This window comes from Melozone crissalis, unplaced genomic scaffold, assembly GCF_028551555.1.
Source record: "Melozone crissalis strain CALT ecotype California unplaced genomic scaffold, PUWL_Pcris_2 ptg000009l_1, whole genome shotgun sequence".
Lineage (NCBI taxonomy): Eukaryota > Metazoa > Chordata > Aves > Passeriformes > Passerellidae > Melozone > Melozone crissalis.
In genome coordinates, this window is record NW_026535787.1 from 21,212,847 (window position 1) to 21,226,352 (window position 13,506).

A 13,506-nucleotide genomic window follows, 5' to 3' on the forward strand; every position below is an offset into this window, starting at 1 on the left:
TTCTGTATATAATTCTGCTACACTTTGTAAGGTGGATAAGATTTCCCGTTGTTCTTGGGAGAGTGTTGCCCCCATAATATTATTTTGGCCTTCTTACCGAATTTGTCGCCAGCGTGGTCTGGAGGCCCTTGTTCTCCGTCCAGCAGATTACGAGGGATGGATCAGAGGCGCCTTTCTGGTCCCAGTCCAGGCCGCTCTGCTACGAGCTGTCTTCAGCAGAAGCTGAGAGATGGGATTTCTCAGTGACTGCTGATTTTTGCAGCTTCTCCCGGCCGGTTTTTTCTTTTTCTTCTTTCTTTCTTCAGGCTTCCCTCCTCTGGAGTTATCAGTGCTGTTCTCTTGGCTCTTCAGCTCTTCAGGGCTTTCCCCCCCCCGAAAGGTTTGGTGGGAGATAGCCCGCACAGCGGACACCAGTTGCGGGATTTCTGGGCTGTTCAGATGGTCTGGGGAAAAGCCCAAAGATGGCCTTGGGCCCCCGGGTTCGAAAGGACGAGAGGAAGCTTCAGATTTGTTCTTGGTCTTGGTGTTTATTAATTGCTTATCTAAAAGATTTTCTCTTGGCCTGACAGAGTTCTGCTCAGCAGTCAGCCATGGGCACACACTGAAAGCCCCTGGGGCGGTCACCTATCTTTATACCCGGAGTTACGTATACAATATTTATCATTTTTCTCCAATACCCTCTACCCTTATTAACCAGTGTTCCCCTAGTAAGGTCCAATCCCGGAGTGCCAACATCACCACAGAAGATGGAGGTCTAGAGGAAGAAGAAGAAGGAGAAGGGCACGCCCCAATTCCTCCATCTTACTTCTCTAGACCCCCCTGTACAGAAATCTTAAACCCTGTATCTCACACTCCAATTAACTTGTCCCTTCACCATTCACCCCAGTGAAATCCTCCCGTCCTCATACTGATGTCATCTCCCATGTGGGATCAAAGTCCAGCCACCAGACATCTCTGGCAGCATTCCAGGACTCCCGAGCCCCCCAGGGGGGGGTCTTGTTCACCCTGCACCCCAGTTCTGAGAGACTGAGATCCCACACATACTCAAGCATGCTCTGAAGTAACACTGGAAAGGGAATCAGTGAAAACATATTTTTGCTATCATATTACTCTGTTATCTCACTTCAGCTGTAGGTTCTTTCTCCTTTTCTGTCTTACATCATTGTGAGAAGAAAGCGGCTCCCAGTTTATGAGGAAAATAAAATCCATAAACATGCAAAGTGAGACAAAGTAATTTTAAAATACTTTCACTTTTATTACTAAGAGACAAAACTCCTAGGCTCCTGTTAGCTGAATGCTAACAGCTTTTTAATTTATTTCCAAAGAAGCACCAATTCCCAGTGTTTTCTAAAGGTTATCAAGAACTCTGCAAGTAATTAAAATCTCACTAAATATATTTTAGTAAAACTAAAAATGCTAACATATAAACAGAGTTACTAAATTATGCAACCACCTTCTACTCGTAGTACTGACCGTACAGATGAGCCACATTTTATCATATACGCAAACAGAAGATCTGTTTGCTACATTTCAGCCAGCCATGGGGAACTTACCTTTCATTGTGGTGAGAGATCATATAATAAATCCAGATTCCAACAGAAACTCAAGAAAACAGCACAGAAGCGATCCATAATTATTTCCCAAGGAAATAATTTGCTGAGATGGTGAAGATGTGATACCAGACAAAGCATGAGACATCACTGTTTTAGAAGTCTTCATTACAAAAAGCCTTGATCCCACCTGAATTAAAGATCAACAGTTATGTGAAAGGGATCTCCTTATGGGCATTTGAATGTTTTGTTTGCTTTGAACTAGAAAACGCATGACTCACCTGGTTCTGAGATGAAAGTTATGGTAAGACTAAGAAGAATATGAACTATTAATTTTTGCCCATTGCCGGCTTTTAAATGTTATTTCAGAACTTTTCTTAAATCCTTGCTCCTAGAGGTGATGAGACCTGTGAGTGGGCTTCCCCCAACTGCTTCAGGAGGGAACACACTCTCATCAGCATGGACAATCCTCCCTCTGGGCAACGCCACCGCAATGACAATGAAAAATGAATAACGAACAGAAAAGTCAGAAACATAAAAAATAAACATTAAATTTATTTAAATAAAAATATACACATAGTGTACAATGGACATGGCTTACAGACAGCAATGAAACAAAATTGATAAACCCTGAAATATAAAAAGCATTGAATTCCTATAGTTGTGCTTTGTTTCTCTGGACACACACATGCTGCGGACTGAGGTCCTGTTAATGTTACTGATACACAGCCCTGTGTGCTCCAGAATCTAAGACAGGAACATCACAAGGAACAGCTACACAAAAGGAAAACAAGTACCAAAGTAATTTGGGATTTTAGAAGTTTTAAAGTCAGACCATTCATAAACAGAAGTGCTGAAAACTTTCAAGGCATTTTGCATGCAAGGAAGGAGTAACCAAACACCACTGCAGCGTGGTTGAATTCTCACTGCTCTGAACCTGGCATGGCCAGGGCACTCTTTTAGCACAGACTCCAACTGTAACCTTTTTTCCCAGTCAGCACACAAATCCTGTGCCTTATGTTTCAGCTCTTTGGAATAGGGAGACGCTGGTTCACAAGTGTCTTACAGTTCATTTATCCTGAAGTATTTGCTCATATCTGAGCAAATGTAAGTTTTTAACTTGGATCGTGAGTATCATGCTGATAGTCACGGCTGTTATATTACTTATTCAGCAGATGCTATGAAAGAAAGAGAAAATAAATGTTTGAGTCCTGCAGAGTGTAAGCCAAATGCTTGGCAGCACAACAGTTGAGGTGTTGTATGGCTAAGGGAAAACCCCAGTGTTTTAAGGACTGAAGTCTGTGATTTGTTTCTCTCTAAAAAAGCATTTGTATGATTTTTTTTTGTAAACACGCAATATACAAGGTAAGTTTGTGTTTTCGAGAACAGCAAATTACTTTAAAGCATTTCCATTGTAAACATCTGCTTTTAAGCTGCAAGGAAGTGAAAAGCAAGATGCAAACATGCCTCATGGCACTACCTATACAGTGCACTTCTTTATAATAAAAAAGAGCATAAATATAAATATCAATAGTTTCAAGTTCACAACATAACCAACTGACACAATGTGCGTATAAGACTGTTAAGTGATTACATACATTAATTCACACAAGTAATTTTGCTGCATAGTTTTCAATGCAATTCCTTTCTTTATTACACTGGTGGATGTTCAGTGCATTTCATGCTTTTTTTAAAATGGACCAAAGGATTTCTTGGAACTTGTGTTTAATCTAGAAATCAAAATAATTTTTTCCTGAAACTTCTAATAGGCATATTATAGAGTAGGCTTCAGAACAGAGTGTTGCAGTTCTTTATACCAAAATTACTAATGAAGATTTAGAATATCATTACAAGTTATTCCACTGCAACTAAGTGAATTTTCATCAGGAGAGATTGATTTAGACGCAAAATTGTTTGTTAATTTCCTCATTTCACTTATGTAATGGCAAAATTCAGACAGAAAAAAATTAACATCGCAAAGGGCTTCATTAAGGCTACTTCCCAGTTAATATTTTGTTTCAGCTGTCCTCCTAAATTATTTTTTTTATAACACAGACATTGCTAGGAGTCCATAAAAATACATAGCTTCACATAGACAAAAATCACACAACATGATTAAAAATTTTTGCTTTCTAATTGCTCCATAAAAGCCAAAGTATGAACATTAATCAGAATGTATTTTAAATTCCTCAAAAGACTTAAAAAAAAAAAAAAAGACCTGCCTGCCTAATGTCAGTCATAAACATGTATTATAAACAATCGATAATATAATGTCACTCATAGATATGTATTATAACAATATTACAATAATTTCTGGGGAAAAAATACTTTAACATTCCTTTCCTTATGTTTTTAGTTATTTTAGACTAGCTCTCTATTTAGTCACTACTCTGTGGTACAAAACTCCCATGTAAGTGTGTGATGCATTGTACAAATATTGAAAGCTAGAAGCCCTTATTTCAGGATTCCTCGAGACAGATCCTGATTTGATTTCTACAAATAATATCATCTCTAAGACAAGATTTGGCTTTAGATGCCAGATGTATTTTTGAATTTTCATCTTCTAGCCCTTGAGAACTGCCCTCGTCTAAAAGCAGATTATTTTATACCTTACAAAAGTTTTAAGACAGCAGTTATGGAACAGTTTTTGTGGAGCCACCATCAAAATCACTCTGCTTATGTTATCCCTCTGCAAGACAAACAATGTAGTTTGCTCATAAAAATTAAGTAGTGCACTGAAATGCACAGTGAGCTAGAAGATAATGTGCAAGACCCCAGGGATGATTTAACTCCTCTGTCAGACACTCAAACAACCCACAGGGCTGGGAGCAGCTGCTACAAAGAGCAAATGTACTCCATGTAACACAACCATCAACCTGCAGCAAGCCCCTCTTTGTTTCTCCATAAAAGGCAAACCAGAAAACCCCAAAATTTTGAATCCATGGCCAGCTGACGGCACAGCCTTTGCTCACAGGGACCACAGTAGCCCCAGCAGGCACTGACCAAACAACAAAATCTTTGGGCCTGTTTTGCTACTGAAGCAATGAGGTTTTTCCAGGAGACTTGGAGCACTTGTGCAGGTTTTACAAAGCTCTCCAGACCTACAACAAGATGTTCCAATCCAAATATCAGTGAGAAAAATTTCAGCACTATTTAGCACAGAACTCAGGCAACTCTTCTGTAATGGCCCAAGCACGAGGCTTCACTGCAGCTGACTGATGTATTTGTGGTTTTGTCTAATTGATTATCTTTAGCAAATAAGGGATTTCTTTAATTTCACAAGAACATACTGTGAATGGTTGTTAAAACAAAAAGGATAGCAATCCAGTGCCATTTTTTCTTTCTTCTCATCAAATCCATTGCTTCAGCGTGAAAAACAATTTCAACGCAAAAATAACATGGTAGTGATAACAGCAATTTAGAGCCTGGGCAGGGCTAAAATGCTGAGGCAAAATCTTGAAATACTCTTTTCCTGGCAAGAAAATCTAGAATAATTTCATAGTTTTAATTTGACATAATGCCAATGGGACTCAGATAAAGAAGTCTAGGTACCTATAGCACCAAGCAAAGAGCACCATCTCCACTGAGATTTTTACAGACAGTTTCAGAATTACTGTGCAATGGTTGGCATTCTCTACTGCATGCCTGGAGGTTATTTCAGAGACCCATAAGGAATTTATCACTATCTCTAAACTGCATATGTAGGGGTTCTTTAAGCTAATAATAAACATGTATATAGTGAGGGTCAGTGCAGCAGCCTGACAGAAGAAAAATTACTTTTCTAGGAAAGATTATGTTCCATAAATTCAGAAAAAAGTTTCACACAGATCAGCTACATTATATTAATAGATAAACACTAATTTATGCACATATCCAGCCACCCAATGAGTATTGTCCCCTTCTACTGGTACATGACAAGAAGAAATCAAGGCATTGTGTTCTCATGAGTCTGAGCTTATCTGTGATGCATTGTCAACTCTTCTGACATATACTGAATACATTCCAAGAAAAAGGATGAAATTAATGACAGCATATTATATAATAGAAATAAAAAACTAATGCACCAAAACACTACTTACATTATCTAATTTTCTTGGAAAAAATAGTTCCAATTAGCTAATGTTTTGTATAGGTGAATTTCTGGCTCCACTGAAGTCAATGAGTATTAGAACAAGAATCTCTTTCTGATGTTTGTAGGAAAACAAACATCAGCCAGGCCAAAGCCTGATCTTGCAAATACACAAGATAGATTTAATTTTAGGCAAATGATAGATCAGTTCCATGGATCACCCAAATAGAATTTGCAGAATCAGGCTCTTAAATTCTGTTATAGTTACAGATTTATACCCAGTAATGAATATTAATGGATTAAAAAGAAAAAATTAAAAGTCACAGTGTATAGAGATTTCTTTGACTTCCATAGGAGTAAGCAAACATTTACTTCTTTATCCATGGCAATTACAATTTCCTACAGATGCTCAAATTCCCAGGGTAGTTTCATTAGGCTACATTTCTCATACTTCTGCTCTAGATATAAAAAGAAGGCATTGCATAAAGGTCAGTAACCAGTGAATACTTGGGAATTTTAAATTGTATTCCTCTCTGGGAGGCAGAAGAAGGTAAATAGAAGTAAATAGACACAATTAGAAAACACAAATGTTCTTTGCAAGCCAAATTTCAGGATTAACACCAGCTGGCAGAACATTAACATTCATTTTTAAAGCTGATAGCTCTTCATCCTAGAGTGTCTACCTGCAGCATTACAAATTTGATATAAATCAGCTGCTGTGGCTAACTAGTCCTAGTACAGCAGTTTACTCATAACATTTATTTTAGGCTTTCTAATAACATACAAGTTTTCAGAGTCTAAAGATACATTAACTCCTGTATATACAATTTATTTTCCCTAGCACTAAAGAAAATTTGCTTTTAAGGGTTTACACCAAAGAGGAGGTGAAATTCACACATTACTTGTGGAATTAATCACCCTGATTTCAGTGTGATCTATGTGAAAGTGAAATAAGTAGTATTTGGCTGGGGTACAGAAAACCAAGAGTGATACATCCAAATGAACCGCAGGGAATCAAAATGGAATTACTGAAATTACAGTCTGCAATTACTAAAAACACATTATGAAGTTTCCATGCTTATGTAAAGAAGCTAATTGTAATTACCAAAATTATATTTAGCCCAGGTATTATCATTAGCATCTTTCATAAACATTTCTGTGAAGGGTTTAATCCTTAGTGATCAAGACCTCAGTGCTCTGCTGGTTACAGAAAATACCTTTTCCAGCAGTAAGATACCCCTTAAATCAAATCTCAGGGTTTGGTTTGGAGTCAGAATGCCACCTTCCAGATTACTAATCTCTGTTCCTACAGCAAATGCCATTTCCCTTTTTAATCTTCAATCAAATGACCCCAGAAACTAATTCCAGCTGGCTTATGAGTCATACTAAGCTTCAATTTCACAAAGATAAGTTGAATGTATTTGATTTTCAGAATATCCAGTCCTTTGCTTTTTCATGGTTTTATTTCATAATGACTAATCAGATTAATTTCAGTGTAAAGTGATAAAACCTGCTAAAAATAACACCTCCACTGGTCATACATTCCCAATTCATATGTCATAAACAACAGTTGTTATACTCACTAATTAGCATGATACATGCTCCTGATTACACTTTTGTTAAACTTAGGTGTCAGCTTTTCCATATGTCCCCTCTGGAGGTCTGTAGTACTTTGGGAAAGCCATCAGCTGCATCATGTTGAATGCATACTTTCTGCATTTGACATTCTTCAGAACATTCTCTATGCGGCATCCTTCTCTAGTGAAAGGGGGAAAAAGTACAACTTCATGAAACATAGAATAAATATATATGCTTTATTTGTTCATTGCAGAGTTTCAGCAACAGTTGAAGTAAAAATAACAAGGATTCAACTCTACATTTTTGTTTTCCATGAGTGATGATACATCTTACAGAATTAAATCCAAGGCCAGGCCCAATACACTTATTGCCCTCAGAAATAGGTGATAAGATTTTCCATCCCCCCTAATATATCTGCCCTTGCAGTTTAAAGTTCAGTAAAAAAATTTAATAACTTTAATGATACATTTTGTTCTAATTCCAGAAATATATTTGCCTTTTAAACCTTTTCATACCTTTCTTTTTCAATTGATTTGCTGTATATGTGTGAGTATACATTGCCCTAAAATGCGCATTCTAGGAATAAGGAATTTTATTAAGTCTGGCCCTAGAGATTCGTGAAGGAAAGTTTCATCTCTGCTTCATTTGCTGTATGTTCAGCTTTGCAATGAAAAAAAGAGAGAATGGCTTTTCAAACAGCCCAATCCACCTCTCTGCTTTATAAAGGAAGGATGTTCGTTCACATACAGTACAAAAGTCACAAGTGCCAAAGTGGTGCATCAAGACATAAACAGGACTTTGTTAAAAAGAATATAAAAGTGTACTGAAAGCAAAAGCAACTAAAGCAACAATTACAAACAGGCTAATTTCATTACAAAATAGAACTTAATATATTCTATTTACTCTACAGAAAAGGGTTAGTTGTAGCAAAGTAATAATAATTTATTAAACGAAAACAATCCCATCAGCTAGTTACAATGAAAAAACACAACGGAAGATAAGTCTCACAAACCATTGCCCTGCCATATTTGTCTAGGGGTTAGTTTGTGTTGTGCAAATTTTTTTTTTTTTTTTTTTTTTTTTGTCAGACTAATTACTCTGGAAAGAGGGATTCAAGCATTCAGGATTCCACAACTTCTATACAGTGACAGCATTGTAAGTGGGCTTTCTTTGCGCTAATTACAGTGGGAAAGCTTTACCATGAACAGAAAGAGCAAATCAATTCACTCAATGCATAGTATACTTCTCGGAGTTCAGAAAAAAAGAATGAAAACACAGTACATTTCAGACATTGGAATCTTAAAGATGAATCCTTGGGGTCTGAGACTGTAGAAATATTACAACATGATTCTTTTTTTCTAGAGTTAGTTCGTTGCTGTTTGTAGAAAAGAAAGGAACACAAGTTTATTGATATTTGGCTAATAGCAAAGCAAGACTTAAAATAAGCCACACAACCAGCAGGTGTGAGCTGACAAGCAGCAAGGCGACAGGATAGAAGTGTCGAGCAGTTGGCTTGTTATCAGTTAGACAGCCTGTTTTGGGATCATCCGAGTCAGTCAGTGCTCCCTGGGTCTGTCTGCTGTTAAACAGGGAAGTTAGGAACAGATAGAACAGCATTTCAGCAGCAAAGAAAGCCAACAAGCAGGCATTTTGACAAAATGAAAGTACAGAGCCATTTTGAGGAAATAGATTTATCTAAGTACTTCCAGTATAACTTTTGTGTTCTACAGCTGACACAGGAAGCATGATCACTGGGCGGCTACTAACATACTAATGCTACTAGGTGCCTTGGAGTAGTATTCACAAGTGAACATTAAATCACTTCCACAATGAACTACGCCATCACTAAAATCAACACACACACTGAACAGAAATGAAATAAGGAGGTTTAAAAAAAAGTTAAGGAAGCAAAGAAAAAAAGATCATGAGTACGTGATAATGCAACACTGAACAAATAATGTCTCCATGGTGCTCGCAGGCTTTTCAGTCCTGCTTCAGTATCTATTACGAAGTTTATTGGCAGAAATGAAAAGGCCACACACTAACAGCTATTCTAAAATAGTATTAAATGATGGTAAACTGACTTCAAAAATTCATCACTGCTGGTGACTCAAAGTCAATAGCAGTTCTTTTTATTCAAAGGCTCGCACCTGCATTCCTGTAAGTAAATCACCTTGTATCTTTATCAGTCAACACAGGGAGGAGCTAATCTACTTAGAAGGAAGTTCTACTGAATCACGCTGGATTGTGTGGTCCTTGTCCTACCAGAGCAACAGGGACACTTCCACTGCCAGGCTTTCCTTTTGTATTCTTGACAGATTCTCTGTAAGTAGAATTACTCACACTGCAACCACACTTCTTCAATTCCTCTGAAGCTTACTTGCATACACTCAGGAGTCCTGTTTATAGACTTCCTTTGGGCAGCAAGGACTGGCAAGATGGTTTTTTTTTTTTCTATTTACTATGAATATCCTGTGATGAAAAGATAACTTGCCATTTTTTAATGTGGACTTGAGAATATCCAAATATGCAATGCAGTGCCCTTTCAGAAGGACATGTCACAAGTATGCTCTTGCTTTCAAGAGAGAAAAAGCTGGCAGACATGATCTTTACTGTCCCACAGCTGCAGGTAAGATGAATACTCTGAAAACAGCAGCAGCCACATCACCTTACAGAAAGCCTGCCTTCTGACTCGTGTGTTATAGGGCAACGCTACATTTCTTAAGCTTGGATAGCAAGAGAGGTGCAAGAACTGCATTTGCAGGTGGAACCCTAGGCAAGGGGGGGTTGATCAAAACCTTTCCTTGCCCAATTTCTCTTTTGAACAAGCCTTCCATAATAAGTTCTTAGTCTTAGTCTTTGCTTTGAACTTCAGTCTGTATGTTACACTAGTAAAGGGATCAATACATACTATTTTAAATAGCAAAATAAGAGATAAAAAAATAAAATCCCTGCTATTTTCATCTAGGTCAAAGTAATTGCTGGTGGCAGGGTGTTTGCTGCTTTTGTTCTACAGATTTCAAGTGTCCATGGATAGAACTTGGGCAGAACTCAGACTTTGCTGTAGACATTATCTCAAAAACTATCAAGAAATTAAGCTAATTGCATGGTTTATTGGCCTGTCAGCACTGAAATAAGTAATTCTATGTTTCTCTATCAGACTGCCCCAGGTATGCCTCTGTCCTAGGGCCCACCTACAGAACTTCCTTCCTCTTCTGCTCACAGTGACATTACTATTCGTGATCAGCTGGGAGGACTAACTTTATTGTTCCCAGTTAATGTTGTCCTCCATTATGTATTTCTATATACTTTTTTAAGAACCTGCTGCTTGCTGGTTTTCCTTTTATTTTTTTTAATCTCCACAGCATCCCACAGGTTTGTCCCTTTGACACTATCCCCTCACTCCCTTCCAACTCTTCAAGGTGAGCCTGCAGGTTTCAGCTTACTCCCCTTATGCCCACAACTCATGAGAAGTCCAGCTCAACCCTCCCAGTCCCACCTCTTCCTCCCCAGTCACAGAGTCCGGGTGATTTTTGTTTGCCCTGCATCCCTTCCATCACAGACATCACGTGTGCTCCTATGCACACACCAAACTTTTTTCTTCTGGAGAAATCCATCTGGGCAGCAGTGAAGTTGAGCATTCAGTAGCTTGCACAGCCACTGCATTAATCAGATTGATTGTTTACACCAATCTGGAGAGCCCTGGCTTTGCACACCAGTGGTTCATTCCAAGCAGGCTGAGTCACACACTTGCAGGTTGTTCCTACAGGGATGAACCCTCCTGCTTCTGTGGTGTGCCTTGCTCTGTTGGACTCCACATCTCAACAGTGTCTGGCTTTTATCTGCTTTGCTACAAGTCACATTAGCTTCAGTGAGATTTATGCAGGAGTAATGATGGAAATACAGATAAAAGCCATTTGTTCTCTTTTTTTTTTTTTTTCAACAGAAAAGCCTACAGTACATTTGTTCTTTGATATGCTGAAAAGAATGATCGGTGTCTTTTAACATAAAAAGTTTATCTTCCCCCCAGGAAAGCCACCGTGAACAGCTGATGCACAGGCACTCTGTTCCACAAATTAGTCACATCATTCAATGCATGATTCAATAAGATGTCCCCAAAATAGAGCAAGAGGATCCAAGTCCATTATTAGCTTCCTAAGAACAAGCTGAGCAGAATAGCTACACATGCTTTTAATTGAGGAGGAATATTTGATCAGGGTCAGATGCCTTGCTAGCGTGTGCCAACATTTCTCAGTGCAGTGCAGTGACAGTGCCTTCCAACACACCCCAAAGTGTCGTCTGCAGTGACTATTGAACAAAGCAAAGACCTACACCCAGCTGTCAGCACCATAACATTGCTTCCCCTGGCTCAGCCCACCCTGGAGGAGTTTCACTGCAAACAGCAGAAATCCCACTAGTGCCCTGTCAGCTGGATTCATGTGGCTTCTGACTGACAGCACAACCAGAACAGAGCGCTAAGGGTGCTACATGCTCAGGTGTGAAGATACAGCCATAGTTTCAGACGTTATCTCCATCACAAATTGAACTTTAACAGCAAAAGGAAGGAAGAAAACTTGAAAAATAACCAACAAGTTTCTATTTTACAAATAATTTAAACAGAAGTAGTGAAACCACCTAAGTTCGCAACATCTGGAGTCATGAACACCCCACTAACCTATCATACAATTTTTATTCATTTACTCTCAAATTGTTCATTTGAGACCTCCAGCACAGCACAAACACATTGTAGCAGCCAAGGGTTCTGTAAGTTAATGACAATATAACCATTTCAGCCTGCCTTCTATCTCATTTGATGTTTTATCATCCTAAACTCCTGTTAGGAGTTGCTACATGCTTATCAAATGAGGCAAAGGCAAAACAGCAGGTATTTTTTGTTCTTTTCAAATTCAGCTGATAAATTATTTGGACCTCAAAGTAGTGAAGCAGAGATGATGAAAATGGTGTGAGGAAAAAGCCTCTCAAGTCCTTAAGAGAGTCAAGCACACACATGAGGGCACATTCTGGCTTTCGATTATCAGTCACACTGATGTCCCTGAGCAACGTTTTTGGAGGAGATGATTTTCACATTTTGGGATGTATGCTTCTTTTTTAGAACTTTTCCAGCTACAGTTATTAGCAACACTGGAAACATTGAACTCTTCTACACGATTTCTTCAGGTGGAATAAATAGGCAGCTTTCTATTACCAGGTGTCCCACGTGCTAGTGGTGACTACAGTTTGAATTCATGTCCTACTGCACTTGTACTTTATGGGAATTTCCCCTTTTTTTTTTTTGTAGACAGATTCAAGCAAGGTTTTTCTGGTCCTGATGTGTTTTACTTGTTAAACTTCAGTGCTGACATAGTAAATAGCAAAAGTAAGTTGCTTCTCTAGAGTGCCATCTGGTAATAGTAGAGACATTTCTTCAAATAGAAAGGATTGCTAACAGTTCTCAGTCTTACACAATTTTGATAACTTACCTATTCCTTTTATTTCAAGACAGTCAAGTTCATAAGCAGCTTTCAAGAAGCAGCTTCTCTTAAGAAGTTTTTGGAACGAAAGCATCCTAATTTCTACATGATACATGTTACTGGGATTGACTGAAACACTTCAGAGAATAATCACCTGGATCAAAGTACAGCACTACAGTTCAAGAACAAGAAGGCAGCCTTAACTTTTTCAAAGAGAAAATGTGGGATCCTTGTGAACATCTCCTAGCCATTACCAAGCTGCTGCACTAGCACATCTAGAAGAATAAAACATTATGCAGAAGGAAATAAACAGGTATCAGCCTAGTCCTGAAGGATTTCAGTATCAGAGCAGAACTCAGATAAAACATATAAAGGAATATCGGGAAACAAAATTTTATTTTGAAATATGAAGTTGATGCAATAAACCCCCAACAATTTTTAAGAACAAAAAATGGTTCGGCATTGTTTCAAAATGGAAGATAATGGAGGGGAATCAGCAGAGACATCTTTTGTATCAATGATCTTTAAAATTATTCTTTTTCTGATACGCATTTAATAACTTAAATGTTTTCCCTCAAATCTACATGGCACTAAATAAAGTAGAAGATGCTAGAAATCAATTTTTGCTGCTTACATGATCCTATAATCTCAGCTCAAAACAACTAGAATTGCTGAAACTGATAAGCGGTCTTAGATCCAAGAATACTGAGAAATTCAGTCAGTGATTTAGAAAGCTGCTATTTAAACATACACAAAAAACCCAGACTGTTTCTCAAATCTGTTTTATCAAATTGTCACACTAAATTCCCTCCTCCTGTTTTAACCTTTTGTAATGCAA

At 38.1% G+C, this 13,506-nt stretch overlaps 1 pseudogene; it reads right to left on the minus strand.

Moving 5' to 3' along the window:
- Window positions 1–7,244: 7,244 nt before the first annotated feature.
- Window positions 7,245–13,506, minus strand: part of LOC128933315 (inositol polyphosphate 4-phosphatase type II-like) — a 130,951-nt pseudogene continuing 124,689 nt past the window's right edge.